Source organism: Plectropomus leopardus, chromosome 5, assembly GCF_008729295.1.
Source record: "Plectropomus leopardus isolate mb chromosome 5, YSFRI_Pleo_2.0, whole genome shotgun sequence".
Classification (NCBI taxonomy): domain Eukaryota; kingdom Metazoa; phylum Chordata; class Actinopteri; order Perciformes; family Serranidae; genus Plectropomus; species Plectropomus leopardus.
In genome coordinates, this window is record NC_056467.1 from 9,594,233 (window position 1) to 9,607,710 (window position 13,478).

Sequence of the window (13,478 nt, forward strand, 5' to 3'; positions counted from 1 at the left end):
GAGAGCGATACCCGTCAAGCCCAAAGGCCCAAAACTCAATACTGCCAGAGGAGTCCTGAAAAGAATTAGAAGCTGTTGGAGAGCTAGAAAAGGAGGCAGAAAATGGAACCTGGCTGTATCTGGCCAAAACGTCTGCAGCACAGTACTTCACAGTAAATAGAAACTCATTGCAGAAAAGAGGGAGATTCAATAGGTTTGTTTTTTTTTCAACCAGCATTTTTATATTTCCCCCAAGTATATGAAAAGTATTCTTGCAGAGAGTAAAAAAAAGAGATTCTACATACTGGACAAATAATACAACCTTGGTATTTAGGTGTGTGCATATTGAGTTTTCAAACAAATCTCTAAAGCTGTCCCACATTCCCTTGACTTGTGAGCAGTAATTTGCATTGACCTTTTTGCTTTGTATAAGCACCCACAGTACTAAAGGCCTTCTGTTTGCTCTTTTTATCCTCTGGCAGCCACCATCTCACTTGCCAAATGAAGAAAAATAATGCTGCTTCCTCGCCTTAACAAAGTCTTAAGCATCTTATTGCATGTAGTCAGCACATTTAGCTGGCTCTCTGTGTTAGATCTCCCTGGTTATTGTATGTCTTTACTACAATCTTTCTTGGGAGAATTATGTTAGCTTAATACAAAAGAATACTAATGATATTTAGTGTGAATCCTCAACTTTTTTATGAAATGAAAGCCAACTGGGGACTGCAGCTAGAGCCTGCAGGTGGATGATGGACCCAATCAGCTGAATCCTCTGGGACAATGTGATGGCAGAAATATAGGAGGACTGTCCAATACTGTTTTTGAAAGACAGAAGGATGCAATAATATTTTACTGTTTCCTAGATTTCCTAGATAAATAATTGTTAAGAAGAAAAGTCCCCACAAAATAGCATTTGAAGTCTTCTGTGTGATTTATCCTGACTCTACATGAGTAAAAAAAACTCTGCAGGCCGCTAGTCTAATCTATGCAATGTTAAAATGTCATAGGGTCATGCTAATAATGTTAGCATGTTGTATTTGTGGGGAAATTGTGTGTCGTGTAAGACAACTGTTTAGTCAGTGAAATGTGTAAGTTAGAATAGAGCTGAATTTGGAAATGTTACCTTTGTTAAATGTTGCTGTTGTCCGTGGCTTTGTCTGAATGAAGGAAAAATCCACTAGTCATTAGGCTAATCATTACAGTATAAAATGCCATAGGCTTGTACTAATAAAAATATTATGTTGTATTTGTGGGGAGTGTGTCCAGCAAAAGACAAGTGTGTTGTTTGTCAATCTTGCAAGTTATAATGAAGCAGAATTGTGTATTTGTGCTTGAATTTGTCACTACTGAGCTATGTTCAATGTGTTTTAGGTGTGTTTTGAATCAATCACACTTCACAGCTCTTCATAGAAACAGTCAGCACCACCTTCTAATGTTTTGGAGATGAGTGTGCTGAGAAAAACAGACACACCACCCCACAAGTATAAATGTTTACACTGTGCAGGCCACTTGCATAGGCTTCAGCTTAGAACCAACACAAAACTATAAACCTGTCTTGAGAAAACAACACTTGAAGTCTAAATGTCAGAGAAAAGATCTTTCTTATAAAATTTTTGACTGACATGCAATGTAGGAATGTCATTTTTCCTCCACATATCTTCATATGTATTCATATGAATAAATGGGAGGCTGAGCCAAGTTTAACAATCAGATGGTGACTTGCATACATAACACATTCTAATAAGTAATTAAACTAACCTGTATAGTCACCATCACAGATGATTAACTTAACTTTATTGTCTATTCTTGCTGCATTTACAGCTGCATTAGCACTCCCAGAGGGTAGGAAACTCAGAGAACACACTGGAATGAAAATGCTTCAGTCAGACCCTGCAGGTTTCACTGTGGCCAATCACTGAATCTGCACATTGGAAACATGATATCATGCATCAGCATGATATCTAAAATCGTTTTATTACTAAATAAATAATATTCTGATAAGGTGTGACGTTTGCTTGTGGGTAATATTAAAGTCAAAGGCAATCTGGTCAGGTTGAAGCTGCACAAAATAGGATTTATATCTACAATTTGAAGGCTGCAGATTCTTGAAAAGACTCCAGACACAATTTACTGTCTCCTGTGTTATCAATGGATAGCCAAAAGCATTAGAGGTTTGCTTCAGTAAGTAACAGCATCATATAAGCATGGCAGTGACATGAAATGAGGGTATATCACAGGATAGCCCTTTTAAACAGCTCTTTTTAAACAGAATACACATTACTGCTACCAAGAAAATCCACAATTTTGCTGGCTTTGTTTTTTTAAACTGAACCAAATAATGCTGCCCCAATACATGATTTTAGATAGCATGCCAGCATGCCAGAAGCCAGAGAAGTGTGATGTGTTACAGTCAAAATTCATGGAGCATGGATGCGCTGAGTCACATCAAACAAGCGGAGCACAGTGAAAATTGATAATGCAGGGTTTGGAGCTGGAGCTGACTAATTAACAGGATTGATTTAACTACAGGATGCATTGATTTGATTGCTTTGGTCAAATTGACTGCTTCACTGTGAAATGTTAAGAGTTTGTACTTGTTTTTACACAGTTCCGTAGTTTTCACATAAAAAAATGTGTATATATATATGCCCTATGTAAGAGCTGCTGCGCCGGTGCATGTCCGAAACAACGGCCAACATTCTGTATCGGTATCTTTTATACAGAATATCGAGGCTGAATAAGTCAAGTCTTGCCTTGATTACGTTGTGTAAAAGGGGCTTTTGATTCCAGCAGCCTGGTCTATTTGAAAAAGAAGACATTAGCATGTGGGATGCAACATGTATAATCGTGAGATAATTATCAGTATAACTGGATAAAACTGTCAATCAAATCAGTGGTGTAAAAAGTCATCCATTATGTTTAAAACTCAAAGTCTGGAGAGGCATTCAAATGTTGCCTATCTGAACATACTGAAATATGTATTAGTGTAAAGGGGTCGATTTGCTTCCCTGTCTGAACCAGAAGAGGGCTCTCAAAATTGAAAGTTCCAACGCCAACTCATTTTGGGCTGCCAGACATCTATGTAAAGATAACAGAAAATACTTTCTGAGGGTGGACTGACCTCATTTCAAGTTAAAATGACATAAGAGAAGCAATCTGTCATGGCCTGGTGGTGGTGGTGTTAGCTGAGTGGACTGAAACATTCAAAACTGATGTTATCTTAAGCAGACACTCTGGGAAGGGAGGCAAATAAAATGCACGTGAGAGTGAGGAAAAGAGAGCCCACTCCCTTGGTGCTTGTAATTAACAGCCAGGGAGTCATGTAGAGTTTTAGATATTGTCCACCTATATTTGCAGGTGCCCAGCATGGCGCTGTCGCTGCGCTCCAACAGCAGAGCTCCAAGGTTAATTAAAAGAGCCACCATCTCCTGACCGACTCTGCCAGGCTCAAATGAGGGGACACATAATTAAAGTGACACCTGTTCATTCTCATTTGTGGGCCTTCGCAGCGCGCCCTGGGCTGCAGTACAGAGGTTCAGCAGTGGCAGTGAACATACAGCTGCAGAGCATGAGCGGGATCATTTTTAATGTTCAGTGGCATCTTCAGGACGCAGCCATGCGGAATGATGGGTGCTGCAGGCAGTCGAACGTACAGTTGCTGGTTGGACAGCATGACTCACCTGTGCTCACATAGACACAGTTTGAGCTCTTTTTTGTGTATTATGGAAATCACAAAACTGCTTCACCTGATTTGATTGGAAACACACTGTGTCACAAATTAATTTACATTATTACTATACTTTTGCCACCACCAATTATGTCTTAAGTACTTTAGGGCATTGTAAGTGCAAAATTGCTTAATCTCTTGAAACCTGAGCAAATAGGTTTGATTTCAATTTAAAACATGGGAAGAAGGCAATAAGCAGTGAAGGAAGAAATTACTAAAAAATTAGCAAGAAATTTGTAAAAAATGCAAAAGAAAATTACCTGAAAATTTGTAAAAACAAAACAAAATTTAAAAGAGGAAATAAACAACAAAAAAAGGTAAAAAATTGCTTAAATCTTTAACATAATTTTAAATATGTAATAATGATCATTCTAAACACAGGTTTTCCCTAGCTTTTTTCCCCTGGACATTTTCCCTAGCCTTTTAAAAATAGTTTTCTAAGTCTACATATTTCTTGCAACGTGTATAATATTTCTTAAGAAATTGCTCATTACATTTTTCAAAAACATTTCCATGTTTCTGAAAGAAATAACACCAATTGCTCCGGTATAAATACATGTGAAAAGCATCTGAAAGCAGCACAAGAAAAGTGATGTCACTCCAGGTTTCAAAGGGTTGAAGAAACAAAATGAATCAAGCATTCATGTCTGAGGGTGATCATACTGACACCTGACATCACAAACTGTCAGATACAATCTCCAAAGTGCCAACCAACAATTTCAGTGTGTGTTGTGAAATATAAACAAGGGATATTTTCCATCACACACTATCACAATATTTGAAAGCTGACACTATCTCTTGACCTTTCCTTCAACCCTTTAACCTTTTCTTGACACAACAGATAGACATCTTACTATTGTGCTCCGATCGTCAGGTCTCTGCCGAAAATATCCCCGGTTAAAGACACATTTTCCCTGTGTCATTACCTACATGATGGCCCGTGCACGCTACCAGGGATAGTAGGAAAGCTGGGACATCTACTGTGCTGTCATGTCACGCCAGTCCCCAGTGGCAGATACTCCACTGTAGTGTGTACAGATTCAGTGACCCAGGCTGACAAAGAGAGGCCCAGTGGGAGCCTGTGCCCTACTCACTGCACAACAGGTAATTATCACCACCATCACACAGTAAGTGGTGTATTCAAATGAGCAAAATTGATATGTAGATTAGGCGCTGTGCCTGCCGCTACCCCATGCATGCACACATTTGCCACGTGCAAAAACAGGAATGGGTACATATGCATGTTCATGTGCACAACACACACACACACACACAAACAGAAGTCATACAATTGTCAAGTAGTTGCTGCAGCGCAGACATGTTGAATCTCTCACACACACATTCAAATTCATTTTGACACCAGCAGATTAGGATGCAGAGGACGTCCTGCAGCGCTTTTTATTAACATATGCCATCACACTGGGGGGTCAGCATTGCTCAGTAGAGCTTCACCAGCACTGCAAAAAGTATTTATCAAATCAACACTGCCTTTTTCAGCACCCATTACTTCCTGCTCTGCCAGTCTGCCAGTTGCTACTCAACACAACAGGGATGCCCATTTAACAGGCAATATCTTAGTCAAGAGAAGCATCAAACTGCTCTGTCGGACCTTAAAGAGCAATACAACTTCAACTCTGCAACACCATAGCTCTTTTACACTGCTCAGCTGAGACAGTTCTGAAAGCTGACATTTTGTTATTATAAAATGATAGCATAATGAAGCTTTTTAATAATTAATCAGTGGTGCTCTGTTTAAAGCGGCTATAATTTTTTTTTTGTTTGTTTTTTATAATAATGCATTGAAAAGAAGGTGTTGCTTGTAGCAGTTTCATTCATTTTGACAGGGAGGGTAAGCAATAGACTGCAATGAGAGCCACTGGTTTACCACTGGTACAGTCAGTTAGTTAGTTTGTAATACTTTGTGACTTTGTTGACTTCGAAATAACCCTTTTAAATGCCAAAGTCACACAATAACACAAACAAAACAAATTATGGCAGTAGTAGACTGGTAACTCCTGTGTTCAGAGATGTTAAATTACTGTTTTTTCATTGCTGCTTTCTTAATAAATTGTGTTTGTTAGATCACACCTCACCTTCATCACTACATACACTGTCACTCATAACAAGACCACTCCCACCAAGATTATATGACTCCACCCTTCAGGCCTGTGACCCTCTTTTCCCTCCAAACCATGCCAGGCAAGACAAAGAGAGAACTGATGTGAGTGTAATATGGACTTTTCACCTTTATAATGTATACTTTGTTGACACTGCATGAACTGTCTTAAAGTTAACACACTGCTCTGTGTTTTATCGTGCTAACATTCCTAAATTTAACCCTTTCTTAAGGAGAAAAAAGAGTTATGCCTTAGTGGATCCATAAATGAAGAGTTGAAGAGTTGAATAACAACCTAATTTATTATTATTATTATTATTATTTGTTTAATGCCATGCAGAGCTGTAATATGTTCTTGTATTATTTCTCTTTATTGAAAAAAAACAGAAGAAACTGAAATCCGCCATCAAAATGTTCATTTACCATGTCTATAATACATTGTTAAAATGGTTCCCTGTGTTTAAATGTGCACACCACATCAGCTGTTCTGTAAACCAATGCCAACAAACTACAGTGTTGAAGCATGTATTTAAGTCTCCTTTTAGTGCATTCCTTTGTTTTTGAAGTTGATGTTGACTTAAGCTGATTGTTATAGCCTGAGGCATGCAGTGCATCTAAAGCACTGTTGGAAACAGCTGGCAGAAATATAGATATTGCTGCAGAGCATGAATCTGCTCTGTGGTCTGAGAAGGCCTGTTTCCATTGCTATGTGCATCCTTGTTCAATTTAAAATTACTTAACTTTAATGTTTGACTATTGGTTTTATATTGGTTTCATTTTGTTGGTTTTAAAACCTTTTGATGGGTCGTTACATCTTGTGTTTCTAACAAATGACATATTTTCTGTTCATCTGATCCCCAACTGAGGATTTCATTACACAACTGGCTGTCCAAGAGGGATTATCGTTCAGAATTTCCTCTCCTGAGATATTGAACATTTCTTTTGTGTACAATACATGTTTTTATATCAGAAAAGTGTTTTGTTTTTTTGACGTGTCTGTGTGGGTCACTGGGAATTGTTGTGGTTCTGAAAAACCCTTTGAAAAGAAATGTGTGTGATATTATACAAAACATTTGCCTCAACTAATTTTTCTCTCTCTCCAGATTTGCAAAGATGGCTAACACATATCATTACTTATATTTGTATGCACTGTGCCAACCCTCCCTGATGGGAGATTCAGCTCACCTAGTCTGGCAGCAAGATTATAAGCAGGTGGCAATCAGCCAGTCACTCTCCCCTGGCGTCCACTCTGTTTGCTTTGTTTCATTTAGTTTACCATTACACTAACTTACCTTTTAGTTATGTAAAATAAAATAAAATTCTTTTTAGATACAACTCATGTGTGGTCTTCCCTCCTTTGTCAAGTCGTAAGCCAGGTCATGACAGCATTGCTATGAAATCAATAAAGACCTATTTTAGTTGCAGTACTGGAGCGATCCTGTGTAGAAAGACAGAGGAGAGACAAGCCTGTGTAAGTCAATGCTATGTGTCTGCCATTAAGGGAAATTGAGCGCATTTATATAGATCATAACAGAATGTGATGCATACCAAGAGTTCATTGTTTTCTCAAATGTCTGTAGTAACGTGGTTTACTGATACAAATGAGTTTTGTATAAGTTAAGAGGAAATATCAAGGACAAAAAGCTAAGTTAAAATAAAGTTTATTGAAAGAGTTCTGAATTGTATTTGTAAGTAGGTAAAGTTCACTAAGTTTAAATCTTGTGTGTTGAGTTAAAATAAACGCAAATTTGTTATAATTTAGAGAAAAACATAACACTTGATCAAGTTTATGAACTTGAATAAACTTGAATAAACAGAATATTGAATAAACAGAACATTAATATTTTGCAATAACTCCAGGCTCAAGATGTGATGTTAAAACAATCAGCGATTAAATATCTTTTCAAGTAGAGGGTTTCTATTCAGGTGCTGCCATGCCAACGTGTTAAAACTTTTGAGTAGTGTCCCTGCCAAGCATGCTTTTAATAATGTGTGCAGGACTGCGGCACAACAGTATTGTTAGTAAGGGCCCACAGTGTAGCTGCTCTCAAAACATACTCCATTTAGCAGCTCTTTGTATGTTGGTTTGTCGCGCTGTCATTATTGGTGATGCATAAAGCCCAAACAAAGACACGGCCAATAATATGTCAGCTTTTGGTGCGTAAATTCTTGTGTATAACTGTACATCTGTTCCAGGTTCAGGGAGGGTCAGGAGTCCTGCCAAAAATCAAGACCTTCTGACAATAGCTTACTCAGGACTCTGAAACAGTAAATATCGATAATCCTTTACGCTTCTCAGAGCTCAGCTCTGGGTCCCCTGAATTATTCAGTTATTTTCCCGTTCAATGTCCCCTTGGGAAAGCCCATAAAAAAATGTTGAGCTGAGGCCAGTCATAACTTCCTGAGGGTTGGATTAGTAAGAAAATATTATCAGTGGGTGTGGGAGGGCAACCCTGTCTCCAAGAAATTACATTTGAATATTACTAAATTGCTTTCATAATTACGTTTGGTGACAATGTAATCGCTGCCTGGATTATGTTCTGAGACTATTTTTCTTTGAGTTAATGAAACGCTACTTTTATGTACTGCCCTGGATTCACAGGGAGGTGGATGAAAGGCAGCCACACAAAGCGCACAACAGTGAGACCAAAACCCCAACGCTCCTGTCTGTGGTTTGGCAACAAAAGCACTTTGGCTACAGTTAGGGAAAGCCTTACTCTTAAATGGTATGAGTACCTCATTAAATTATGACTTCATTCTCATAATTTAACTTTTTCTTGAAATTGCAACTGCTTTCTTGTAATATTAAGACTTCAGTCTTGAAATCCTACTTCTTTTTTTGTCACTGTGGCACTAATATTCCGTCATAATGAGTGGATATGGTATTGCAAAATTGCCAGTTTTGGAGGAAAACAACTGCAATACATTGTCGGCTGAAGCCAAAGACAAATTTCCGCAGAGGTGGACAAGGAAGTCTATATATCAATCCATCTGTCTATCTGTCTATCTATCTATATTGACAGAGACCACATTTCGCCTGACATGCTTCCCTCAAAAATGTATTTGCGCTTTAAAAGTAACTGCAAAAAAAACCCAAAACATAATTACAGGGAGACTGGGGTAAGGAGGGACTGCCATTAGTCATGGCCGATAACCTATTTTCCCTCCTGGGAAAGCAGTTTCATTTGTTCCGCAGTGATGTATACGCATTAATTCAGAATGAGGTGAATCCATGGCACCTTGAACTAGACCAAACTGAGAGGAAACACATCATTGTTTGAGTTGAGTTTGTTGAGTTTCACAAGGACTTGCAACACTTGAAACAATACAATGCAATGCCTTGATTGGACTAAAGAAGCACTTTAAAGTTCATAATGAACTTAGCACTTTGGATCCTCTCACTTTCACACAGTAAAGTTTTATTATAGTTGATAAGTTTTTTTGTCACATAACAGATTTCAAGCCTAATTTGTCTTGCCTTGCTCCTTTACACCGACCTCAAATTTACTCCCAAGGATGCATTGACTTTGATTAATGAGCCAAACTATATTTTGCTGCCTTGAGGATATACAGTATAATGAACTGAAGATGAACATGCTTGTTCTGTCATTGCATATTAGGACATTTTGAAGTTTTACCTGTAAACTTTATTTCATTCCTCGTCCTGCCAGATTCAGTCTTAATTTGATTAGTTTTGTGTAGATTTCACCAAATAGACAATATTAGGGAAATGTACCATCACTTTATCTCCTCCACCATAAAAGTACTAACAGTATATATTCGGCTTTTTAACCAAGCTGGTCTTTCTGACCACTCCAGAAAAATCCCACCTGGTTGTCATGGTTATGAACCGCATGTCTGTGGTGGCGAGCCACAAATCCTGGGAAAGTGATCAGTCCACAACACAATGATAAACAAGAGAAAAAAGCCTCTTTGGTCAGTTGTTTCATCTCCCTTATTTCCTCCCAACACACACACACACTGTATATGTCCATCTGTTTGAAGAATGTGGGCAACGGTTGGGGAGAAGTCGGTCTTTAATTGTGTGTTTGTTATGAAGTTGGGTGAGGAATTGTCTTGAAACAGTTTGTCATCCTACACAGCAGACACTGAGGATAGAGGGCAGTGGATGGCACTATGTGTCCAGCTAATACCAGCCTAATAAGGGCTACAGAGACTTGTTAGTCAGACACGAGGCCTTAGGGGTGGTTCAGCTGAGGGTCTAATGCTCATGGTTCATGCCAAAGCTTCCCAGTTAGAGGCGCAATATAATCTGACTCATTTTACTAGAATGAATTGGTTGTCAAAGCTAATGTCACACTGGGAATTTTTGAGGCTGTAACATAATTACATTATCATTATGTTGACAGTAAGTATACAAGAACTGTATTAGTCATAACATGTTTGTTTCTCTTTACCGACACTGAAAATCATTACCGAAGTTTTAGTGAAGTAGACTCAGGACAGCCACCTCCAACCATATTGAAAATGTCTCCATGGAGACCAAATTGACCATGTTCGCTCTCCTCTCCTTGTCACTGGCAGGCACAAAATTAATTAAAGCAGGGCTTCTCTGTGGAGCGCATTCTCTAATAAGTAGCTCATTGCCCCTCTGACATTTAAAAATGTGGGTGTGCATGTGTCCTTGTTTGTGTGGGTGTGTGTCATGCATCTTTTCATGAAGAGCCACCAAGTGGGCTTTCATTTTCCGCAGCTGGCAAGATCAAAAGAGCAGACACAAGGTTCATTATGAACTCTAAGGGTAATGGAGTCAAGTTGACATCCATTCATTATTACAGTGCAAATAGACCACACCAGAGCATTGAGATACACTGTCTAAATGGTAAAAGAATTGCATGTTAGTCTTAATATATGAATGTTTTCTGACAACAGTACACATTTATGAGGTCTTTCCCCATTTCATATCATTTAAGTGTATTGAAAGGTATTAAAAAGCTGGATTTAAATGAAGAGACAGGGACTTTGTACAAACAGTAGCAGAGTCAGAGCAGCTCTTAGCACCTTTTAAATGTGAGAGCAGTGGAAGAAAAAATTATTTTTCAGACACTTAACTTGATTAACCAATTATATAAAACACTGTATGCCAATTCCCAACCATGTGTCTCACCTAGACAATAAAGCGCAAACAAATGAATGAATTCGGCAATGCCTTGGTTCCCATACAGGTTCCAATACAGTAAAGTCACACACATGCATCATTAGCAGCAAGCCAGATACTGGTGGGTGGAAGCTGACAGTGGAGTGTAGCTTGTTGTCTTCACTTAGCTCCATCAGCAGAAAGCGAGGAAAACATCCAGACACTATCTGCAGGGTCCAGTCCTCAGATCACTGAGATACCTCCCCTGGAGAAAAAAACAGCCGATGTCAAATAGGACTAAATTGTTTTTGCCTTGACAAGAACTCAGAGTTTTCACAATTTCCTCTTCATATACAACAGTTCCTTATCAGTAAAAAAGGTAGTGTTTTTTGTTCCATTTTTTCCTAAGATAAAAGAGCTTTTAATGACTGGAAGTGATGCATTATTTACAGTATACAGCATAAAGAAAGCAAATAAATATATGATGATGATAACATGAAAAATACTAATAAATAAATAATAGAGCAGAATAGCAAATCTAGAAACAAATCAGAGAATGGTAAATGCAAGAGTACCAGAACTGTAATAACTCTGCAAAATCATATTGAAGCTCTTTTCAGAGATGCACTGCAAACCTGAAGTTATCTAACCTGGAGGAGCTGTATGTGAGAACACAAATGTTTAAATCAGTAGGATCAAACATTAAACAGACTTTACTTTGCCTGGCTCTTGGTGCAAAGTCTGTATAATGTCTGATTGAGTCCATATGTGAATAGTGCAGGTAATTGTTGGGAGAATTCACAGCAACCAAGTAGGCATGTTGATGATGTTTAATGCGGCTTGCATAAAACTGGAAAAAAAAACCAACACAAACTTGTGTCGGTAAGGGCTGAAATCGTCAAATTGTCAAAAAAATGCATTTTTATAAGTTTATGTTAAGGATATAGCTGACTTTGTGTGAATTCAAACTGTAGTATCCCCTGTTGTGTGTTACATGTGTGTGCTACAAGAGAAAATCTGAACAATGTCCAGACCTGATTCTCTAGACATTGTCCTGAGTTCATATCAGATAACAGCCTAATTAACAGATCTTAATCACATAAATATTAAAATTTTTAACTTTCAAAAACTGAGCTGTAGACATCGTATTTTCTTGCATATAAAGTCACAATTTCATATGTGACATATCAATGTTTGAATCAGATTTTGTGTTCGAATATGTATACATTTTTTTGACATTCAGTAATTAACCTACAAAAGATTATACATTACTGACATAACTGAAACCTATGATCGAAAATCCAAACAGACTCTTTTAATGGTCTTGTCAACCACCTCTCCCATCTGTGTCTTAGTAACATAAAGGTGACGCCAATCACCTTCAGCTGTCAAAATATCAGGTACAGCCAGCTGATCTGGTTGATGGCTCATCCCTGTGCTCTTGCTCATGCCCCTCCAGCACAGTCCCCACAGGAGTTCCCACAGACTTTACAGTTCAGTGGTCAGGGCTTGTTCATTGACTCGTGTCCTCTGCCATGCTGACACAAACTAGAGGCACAGAAGATGTCATAAGATGTCACATGGTGCTGCTTTTTGGAGACGGTGAGTCAAGGGAGCAGAGATCGTCTGTGCTGCACTGCAATGGTACATAGAAAAAAATAGCAGTTCGGGGAGGTGAAGAGAAGGAGAAGCTGCACAGACTGGTGGATAAAAATAAACACATAGTACCTGCATCGAGTATGCATTTATGTCTGTATGGATGGATGGATGGATGGATGAATCACTCCTCTCTGATATGTGGCTGCACAAAGAGGATTTCCTGACCTACTCTGAGTGCAAAACACAAAAACTGGATCCCTGACCACTGCTGTAACCTTTGGCAACTGCCATGAAGCGAGACAGAGCAATAGATAGAAGAAAAGGGTTCAGGTAATCCAAGAGAATTACTTTGTGTGCCAGGAGTGACCACAAAAGTGAAGCAATCAAACCACAATAGGAAGGATGAATGGTGCTGGAGAATCCAGTTTTATATCTCCCTCCCAGAGAAAGTACTGATCCCTGGGTGGGTTTCTTTCTGTGGCATTTACCAAATCCTTTGGGAATCTGATGTGCCTTAGACTAGGAGTCTGCATCAGGGAAGTGTCCTGGGAATTTCACAATTGAGCTTGGGGACACGTTCTTAAATTATGAATAGATAATGTGCCTGTGATAATATAATATACATAAGGTACAAAGGCTCACCTGCTGACCTATAAACACCGGACTCCAGTAAATATATATGGCTTTATCAGGGAGACATGGTAAAAGGAACCGCAAGACACCTAATCAACAAAGTCCTTTATGTATATATATATATATATATATATACACATAAATATATATATATATATAATATATATATATATATATATATATATATATTTTTCATTATATAAATAGAAAATATTTTCTATATCTATGTATATATTTTATAAACTTGAAACCATAAAGTATGTTTGTTTCCTTTAATGGCTGTGTATTCTCTGACAATAACAAAATGTTTTTCCAGTCAATGTATA